General features: G+C 36.4%; 1 protein-coding gene across 13 annotated transcripts in view; it reads right to left on the bottom strand.

Moving 5' to 3' along the window:
- The window catches only part of LOC149181305 (uncharacterized), a 150674-nt gene extending 144493 nt beyond the window's left edge, over window positions 1-6181 (bottom strand). For 7 of the 13 annotated variants that reach the window (XM_089416563.1, XM_089416562.1, XM_089416558.1 and 4 more), the window contains exon 1: window positions 5786-6174. The gene's annotated coding sequence lies outside the window, so the exon portion shown is untranslated. Of the gene's footprint in view, window positions 1-5785 lie in introns of all 13 variants that reach the window. The other 6 variants (XM_089416568.1, XM_089416567.1, XM_089416566.1 and 3 more) reach the window with 2 other exon arrangements.
- Between the last annotated feature and the right edge of the window lie 3283 nt (window positions 6182-9464).

A 9464-nucleotide genomic window follows, 5' to 3' on the forward strand; every position in this document is an offset into this window, starting at 1 on the left:
CAAATATATTGGAAAGATGGGGGCTCAAAAATATCTTCATGTTCTCAAAGGCCTTGGCAGCAAAATGCAGTTGGAGACTCCTCACAACTCAAAATCTCTGGACCATGGTCGTCACGCAGAAATATATACCCCCAAGCCCTCTTGAGGAATGGATTAGATGAGAGTACAAACCACTTACAAATATTTCATTTACATGGAGAGCAGTTTTAAACTTGTTTGATCTTACTGGTAATGGACTGGCTTGGAAAGTAAGAAACGGTGAAAAAGTGAGAATTGGCTCAAACCCTTGGCCAGGGAGTGGAGTTGGCCACATCCTCCCCCAGCCTTTAATTGTCTCGTTACAGGACAAAGGCTTTTCAAAATTAGCCCATATTGCCAGCTAGGAAAACACTACAATTTGGAGGCAAGGATTGAAATTATCTGGGGAGATAGGGCTCGAGACTAATTTCACTGAGGTTTGGAATGGTTATCTGAACGCTCTGACTCATAGTCATATAAGAATCACTGACTGCGAGGATGAGCTAGTATGGAGCAACTCCCGTGCCAAATATTACACCCCAGCGCTTGGCTATATAGTTCTTAATGCTGACAGAGTTCCTAAAGAGCCTAAATGGTGATGGGGGGCAGTCTGGAAATCTAAATGCCCAGTTAAAGCCAAAATTTTCATGTGGTGTCTTAAGAAGAAGAAGGTTTCCACATGGGACATCCTTCAGAAACACTTTGCCATTGGGTCAGGATGGTGTTCCCTTTGTAAAGGAGATGAAGAATCCACTGAACACTTATTCAAGCAATGCCCTTTCTTTAAGCAGGTATGGGATGTATGCAAGCTTGTGACAGGTTTCAAGTTTCAACTGTTTGTGGGAAAGGGAAAACTTGGAATCAGCATGGAAGGAATGGTACTCTTACCCAAACAATTGGGCATTCGGAGCTTTTCCTCTAATTACTACATGGGAAGTGGGGGGGTTTGGTTAGCTTGCAACAGGGCTATATTTCAAGACAAAATTTCAGTACCTGAATGTATTGTTGCCAAAGCTCTTGCAATCTTGGCCCATGTTCCTCGAGAAAAAGGCTCCAACCCTCCCAGAATTATAGTAGATGAGAACCTTGATCCCTCAAAAACAAGGGCATATTTTGATGGGGCTTCCAATGCATCAGTGAACAGGAGTGGGGGTGGTTTCGTTCTCTTCTAGTTCGCCACTCATTCTTTTTATGTAAAAATGGGCTTTGGTCCTGGCACAAACAATCAGGTAGAACTATTGGCTTGAAAACACTTACTGGAATAAGCAAAAGAAAAGGGTTGCACTCATCTTCAAGTTTATGGAGACTCTATGATTGTAATAAATTGGTTATTTAGAACTCGAGTTTTCACGAATCTTCTCTTGATTCCCATATTGGAGGATTTATGGCAAATAAAAGACTCATTTTTCTTCTTTTGCATGTTCACACATATACAGGGAATGAAATGGGTAGGCAGATAGACTTTCAAAAGCAGGTCTAAACATGGAACAGGGGTTGTGGCACATTCAGGGGCAACACAAAGGTTCACCTTCAGAATTCTATCACTGACCATATATAGACCATGCTGGTCAAAGTTGAATACTGTATATTTTGTCTGTCTTTATCTGTTGTATGCACAGTGTATGTTGTTATCTACAACTCATTAACAGGAGGATAAACAGGGCCATATCTCATTGTTTTCTTGATGTCATATATATCTGATCATCCCAGGTTTAAAACTGGTCTTGTTCCGGTCAGTTTCTTTTTGGACTGCACTTGTCGAACAGGTCTGACATCTGACCTGTCTCTTTTTGGACAACATTCAGTCAACAGGTTTCATACTTGTCTTTATGCTTGAAATGCACTTGGGTGCATCTGCAAAATGTAATTTTGTATCTTTTCTCCTGAAAGAATGAAAATTATGGATCTTTTTCCTGTGAAAAACAAAAACAAAAAACTTTTCATTAAAAAATAATTATTTTATGTATTTTTTTCAAGTTTGGTTCATTGAATCTAGTTTAATTCAGTTCCAATTTCAAACTTGGTTAGATAGGTGGCCCAATTCAAAACCTACTTCCAGTTTTTATAACTATAATACCATCTATGCACGCACACACACACATATATACATACAAATATGTATGTGTGTGTGTGTGCATGTATGTATGTATGTATGTATGTATGTATAAATCTCACTGATGTGATTAGATTTCAAGGGTTTCATTATGTAAGACGTCCAAAGTTAGAAACTCATGGTTGTCGGGAGGAGACACCAAAATAAATTTAGCTATGTTAAGGGTTGATGTGGTCTAGGCCACATGCAATTCCCTGGTGACTCTGCCAACTTAGATGCCCCTGGGTCACTGTTTCGTTGACCATAGGATAGTCTCACAAGTCAGGGACATTCTAGCAAACAAACAAAAAAAAATATATTTCAGGTACACACTAGCAAAGAAAAAAAAAGAATATATGTAAATGTATGTTATGTCAATTGGGCTTATCTTGAGTGATTGGGAGGAATGGTCATTATCCTCCCTGCCCAAGTTTAATTCACACAAGTGACATGATGAGCTTTTTTATAATGGCTTCAAGCCTTGTTGTTAAGTCTCCCACAAACGACATCATGAACCTTTTTGTAATGGCTTCAAGCTTTAATTCACACAAGTGACATGATGAGTTTTTTTGTAATGGCTTCAAGCCTTGTTGTTAAGTCTCCCACAAATGACATGATGAGTTTTTTTGTAATGGCTTCAAGCCTTGTTGTTAAGTCTCCCACAAATGACATGATGAGCTTTTTTGTAATGGCTTCAAGCCTTGTTGAGTCTATGTAGTCCCTTGAGGACCATACATGTAATTCCTCACTATGAAATATAAAGATATTTATCATGGTAATATATATATATAAACACGCAAAAAAAACCCTCGATCGAGGTGAGCAAGCGAATGATTTCACGTTAAATGCCATGGGGGGATGGGACAAGCCCACTGTCGTCACCCTGCTCAATAAAGGTAGGAGGAGTGGCCATCGGCATCCCACCCTCCACCTATCCCTCCCTCAATCTCATCATGAATTTGATGGCACTCCATGCATCTCATTCATTGCACAGCATGAAGGCTGTTTCAAAGGATCTAGAAATGCCTGTGATTTTCAATATGTTCAACTAAGAGGACTTATTTTCCATTTTTGTTTTGCCATTGTGGCAACTTGCCACCCTCTAGTCCACCTTACTATTTCAATCTATTGTTTCTATCTTTCCTTTGCGTGGAGGATCAGGCCCCCCTAACTTGGCGTCCCTTGTGAACTTCAATTTGCAGCCTGTCTTTGTTTACAAGGGCGTAGTGGTGGTCAGAGAATCAACACTGTGTCTGTCGTGTGAGAACTGAGGGTGGTGGGCACTCATTATCGAGGTGGCCGCCCACAAGTTATTCCTTTGGCTTCTTTGGCTCATATTTGCCTTAATTAATGTTGTCTTGGAATTGCTTGGGCCTGTCCTCTCATTTTGTTGCTTTGGCGTCTGGGGTTGCTTCTCATTCCTATAATACGACCCGAACCCCTGCTCTAGCCAACCTGTTTGATCTCTTTATCGCCACCTCGACTCACGCCCTCTCAACTCCTCATGCCCTTCACCCTTGCCTTGTTGACTTGACAATGATTTCCTTTCTTGAGTGGCACCTTTCAACCCCTTCTAGCATCACTCCTTCCCTGGTTTTGACAGACTTGCCTTGATAGCAAGCAAGGAGCCGCAGAGGCTCCTCTCGCAGAGTTGAGGGCAGCATGAGAGGCCATCAGCATGCCCATTATGTCACCCATCGATATCATTCTCAAACCCAAGACCACATTCAGTTAGAACTTAACCAAGCATTAGCAGAAGCCATGGCCGACAAGGATGAATTTTGTTTAGCCTTGGTTGTTGAGTGGGTCCCTGATCCTAGTCACACCCATGGGAAGCAAAATCAATATCTTTGTACCATTGAGTTATACTGGCATATTAAGGCTCTCCTAAGCAAAGTCCTATTGGAGAGAAATGAAGCCAAGAGAGAAATCTCTCTTCAGTTGGACGATATGCAGGTGTCTCTCGAGCATCGTGACATGGCCCTTTGGCTTGCCTAAATTGAGGCTATGCTTTCTAGAGGCAAAGGCCCAGTATCCCTTGTACTCCAAGAGCTCCAATTGATATTTCCACCTCTACTTGAGCATCATCGTGGCTTACAGTTTTGACCGTGACAACTCTCTTCTAAACTCTTTTATATTTCCTACTTCTATGGTCTATGGGCAACATCACTGAAATTTTTTGAAGTTTAAATCTACGTATAACATTAGTAGCATGCTTTGGATGTGGCTTGGTTTCTGTTAAGTTTTATGTGAATTTTTGGATGTGGCTTTTATGTGTGTGTGTGTCTATATATATTCACACACAAAATATGCTAGTCTATTGATTTATATTGCAGGTAAGGGTGTAAATAGTAAATACGCAAAATTACATCAAGGTACATAAACAATAGACTCTGAGATACATAAAATTTTCTGTGCTATGTTCAAGTCTAAGTTTTAACTTCTAAACCGTGTTGTTAATCCTACACCATGTTTTAGTTTCAGACTAGAAGTGTAGCTCAAGTCCTCTTTCATGAATAAGTTCTTCAATCTGCTAGCAAAGCAGTTCACAAGAAACGCAGATCGAAACTCCTGTCAAAGCGGCTCCAAATAATCTCGAAAAATACACCACCAGACAATGGATTCTTCAGCTCCAAATGGCCCAAACAGCTATAATGAGGAGTAAATGAGGAAAGAAGGGAGGCTAGGATTAGAGTTTTAGGACGTTAGGGTTCCTCTTTTTGCTGACTGAACCAACAGGCAGGCATCCAAGTGAGGATCATCGGGCTAAGCGCAATCAAGTCTGACTCAACCAAGTCACCAGTTTTTGTGCGACCTGGCCAATTCAGACTGAGCCAATCGACTGGTTCCAAGAGGTTTGGGCCAAGTCCGATAACAATGTTTCAAATGAATCATATGAAGTAATTAGACTATAAAGAAAATATCGGTCCAAGAACTATAATTTCAGCTCTGAAGTAATATCGTATCAAACAAAATTAAAAAACCTTGGATCAACCACAAAGAGGTGTTAGATTTAAATCTGTTAATGGAAGAAGTTAAATAAGTCCTTCGGAAGGACACATTAAAGGAAACGGCTTTTTGGCAGAGACCAGAGAAACATGAAAATATTGGCGCATCTTTATAATGTGAGCTACGTAAAGTTTGCGAGTGTTTACGGGTTTTTACCATCCTCTTATGCCATGCATGCCAAGCATTGTTAAATTTCCAAGCAAATTGATCCTGTTTCATTTAATTTAAGATTAATCTGCTTTCAAATTGTGAAATCTTTCGAAAAATTAGTCAAATGCAAAATACGAGCAACTGAAATTCCGCTAATCTTTTGACAAAGTATTGAAACCGTACACAAATTGTAACCAGGACAATGCATCGGAATATCGGAATGGGGAAAGATGGTAAGCATCCAATTAATATCGCAACAACTTACAGTATTCGGATTTTCTCAACAGAAAACATAACAGATTGTGTGAAAGTAGCCCTAAGCCCAGACAGCGAATTCAATAACACCTCCGCGCAGAAATACGGATAATTTCAATCGGTATCACAAATTTAAAGACTTTTAATGACGGATTTTGCAAGCATCCGCAACTTTTACATGTAAAGGATCATTTGAATGCTAAAATACATTGAATTGTCTAAAAGAACATAGACGTGATTTATGTTTTAAAGTCGCCATACCTTCGATTTCATCGGCAAGCCCAGCCGCGATCGTTCTCCGAATTCGAACAAGGCCAAACCGCTGCACAGACCGAAAGCAGCGAGGGATAAAAGGTAGTGTCGGCAATAATGAAGTTCCGTCAGGATTACTCCCCTGCACGTAAACTTGACCTTGTCTTCAAACCCTGGCAATGGCCATCAGCATTTGTGATGAGGATTTTCAAGCTTGATTATATTCAGGACCATAAAATCCATAAGCGCCGGTGACAGTGTAGAAGAGACTGCATATGAAATTATTTTTCCTTTTAAAGCGGATGGCATGCCTCCTCAAGGGGTATGTGCGCACTTAACCATCGTTTAGGAAGAGTGCCCAAAGTGTGGTTAGGGTTAAAACTTAGGGTCTTAATTGGGACAGTACGCCTCGTGGTTGCTGCCCGTTGTCTCCGAATTTAGCGTTTGACTCTCCACCCTTAGCAGCGACTTCTAGGTATTGACCAGCGCAGCTGTGTTTGCAATTGGGCCCGAGCTGTTCTATTTGTTCCGTGTCTGAATAGGGAGAAGCGGTATAACTGCCGCGCCATTCGCGGAAATTATATTTATCAGCGAATCTTATATTAATCTAAATATTTGTTTTAGTCGCCGGTTAAAATAAATTAATGGAGGAATGTGTGGATATTCATGGTTTTCAAAAATATAAAAATAACAATTCCAGTTATTAATGGAGGAATGTGGGGATGTTCATGGTTCTCAAAAATAAAAAATTAAAAACAAACAATTCCAGTTATATTCCAAGAATGCATGAATGTTCAGGAATTTTTTAATAATATTAAAAAAACTATTTAGACTTAATTTAACTAAATTTAGGTTTTCCTTTTTAGATTTCAACAATGGAATGCACACGACCTAAATTTAGTTAAATCGTAACTCTAGATAAAAATGTTAATATTATTAAAAAAATCCTGAACATGAATACATATTTATATAATTGGAATTGTTATTTTTATATATTTGAAAACCATCCAGGTTTAAATTTTACTAAAAGTTGTATTGTTGATTCGAGTTTTTTTTCTTTTTTTCGAAGGTGGCAAAACCTATAGGCATTCATTTTATAAATTAAATTATATTTATTATTTAATTTGAAATATATTATAATTAGATTACTTTAATTCGAGTTAAATAGGCATTCATTTTATAAATTAAACTATATTTATTATTTAATTAAAATATATTATAATTAGATTATTTTAGGTGATTAGATAAAATGATCGTCATTTTTCTCACTTAGATTCGATTTTTTATTTTTTATTAGTAAAATGATAATAATAAATATTGTTATAGTGATTTTGTATTTATAAATATTGTTACATTAACCTTCATTCAGCTAAAATAAAAATAATATTCAAAAAATTAATAAATAATAACATGGCTAAAACCACACCATGTGACATAACCGGAGGTGATAACATTATCTTAAATATAAGTGTCGTGTGCTATTAATTCAGGTGATAAAAATTCCTTTAATTTATAATTTTATATTGTGTTATAGAGTGACAATAACCCTTTAAATAAAGCATTATTTTTTATTTCCATTATATTCCCACGTTATATTATAATTAATAACTTTAGCTTGAACCCAGAGTCCCGCCATAATTGGCTTTGATCGTCATTGCCTTTATTGAATATAACAGTTGCTTCGTAAGCAACTATCGTGCAAGTAAAGAGAGAATCTTTTGTCCTTGATATAACAGCTATATTGTGAAAAAGAGGGTGTTATTTTATTTTTTAAATTTTTTTATTAAAAAGGGGAAATTTACAAGTTCGTTAATAGTTTGTAATTTCAAAGAGGGTTTGAAAGGGTTCGTGCGTATTAACAGCTATATTGAGGAAAATAGGGTGTTATTTTATTTTTTTATTATTAAAATGGGTAAATTTACAAGTTAGATAATATTTTGTAATTTAAAAAAGATGCGGAAGTATTTTTTTGCGGATTTTTATTTGAAGAGGTATTTTTTTCAAGATATCACAATAAATTATTTTTTTTTAATATTTGAATTTGGGTGAAGATGGTGAAATTTATATTTTGAATTGTGATTTTTTTATTTAAATAAATTTTATTGTTGGAAATATTTATTATTTTTTTAAAATTTAATTGGAATTAGTTTAATAGTGAAAATTGTGTATTTTTTATTGTACTAAGAGGCATTTTTCATAATGATAAAGGTGTTGCAACATTTTAATTTGGTCAAAATAAAATAAAAATATGTCTTGTATGATAGAGATGTTATAAGGTAATGTAATGTAAACATTTTAACTACATCAAAATAAAATTAAAATCACTATATAAAAATAAAATAATACTAAAAAAATGACCCATGATATTGAGAACCTATGGTATTCATGTGGAATATAGTCAATTTATAGGGAGAAATTAAACCAGCCTAGATCCATCTCAACTATGGATCTATCAAGCCTCGAGTGGGACAGCCTAGATCCATCTCAACTATGGATCTACCAAGCCTTAAGAGGGATTAAATCTCTAGGTGCTTGGTATATGTAGAGTTAAGATGGATTTATGCTAGTTATAGGTTATTGAACGAGAGGCACTCTCTAGCCGAGTATGGTAGAGATGTTGTAATGTAATGTCCTATATAAACATTTTAACTCGTCAAAAACACTATTATTTTTATAATTTTTATAAATTATCAGTATTGATGGAGAAAAAGATGTAAACCTTTTCTCATATTATTAATCTAAATTATTAATCCAATGTTATTAAGTCTAATAATATTAGATTTAATATTAATATTAATATTTTAATATTAATATTAATATTTTAATATTAATATTAAATTTAATATAAATATTAATCTTTTAATATTAATATTAAATTTAATATTGATATTAATATTTTAATATTAATATTGATATTAATATTTTAATATTAATATTAATATTAATATTAGATTTAATGTTTTTTTCCGATAGTGAATCAACAGAACACTTGTTCTTGAGATGCACCCCAGTACAGCAAGTATGGAAAAACATAAAACCATTCACACATTTCTCAGGGGAATGGAGCGGTATTGACCTAATAAACGCCTGGATAGAATGGGGCAATCTGAATAAGGGTTCGAAAGCAGTGAATCTACCCATCATAGTCAATTGGACCATTTGGAAGGCTAGGAACAAATCGATTTTCGAAGAGAGGATGATCCAATGGCCCCTTATAGAAGCTGGCATCATCACAGCATTCAACGAGCTTCCTGATCCGCCTCCCCCAAAAGTGCGCAGAACAAACCCTCCTCCCATCATCGATCAGGGTACCCCGTGGGCTTTTTTTGACGGAGCCGCAAATGATCAAAGCTGTGGGGGAGGCTTCATACTGCATAAAACTGAAAACCACTCCTACACCATAAAAGCGGGTTTGGGTACAGGAACGAACAACTTTGCTGAGCTCATAACCCTGCGACATCTGTTGCACTTTGCATTAAGCCATCATTGCACTAGCATCAACATTTTCGGAGATTCACAGATTATCATCAATTGGTTCAATAAAATTTCTACATGTCACTCACACTCACTCAGAGTCATTCTTGATGAAGTCTATCAGCTCAAAGAGGCTTTTAACCATATCACTGTGTCTCATATCTACAGGGAACATAACCAGGATGCTGACAAATTTTCCAAGGAGGCCGCGCTG

This window comes from Pinus tabuliformis, chromosome 3_2 (assembly GCF_031772625.1).
Source record: "Pinus tabuliformis cultivar Carrire ecotype Pingquan chromosome 3_2, CPIR1, whole genome shotgun sequence".
Taxonomy (NCBI): Eukaryota; Viridiplantae; Streptophyta; class Pinopsida; order Pinales; family Pinaceae; genus Pinus; species Pinus tabuliformis.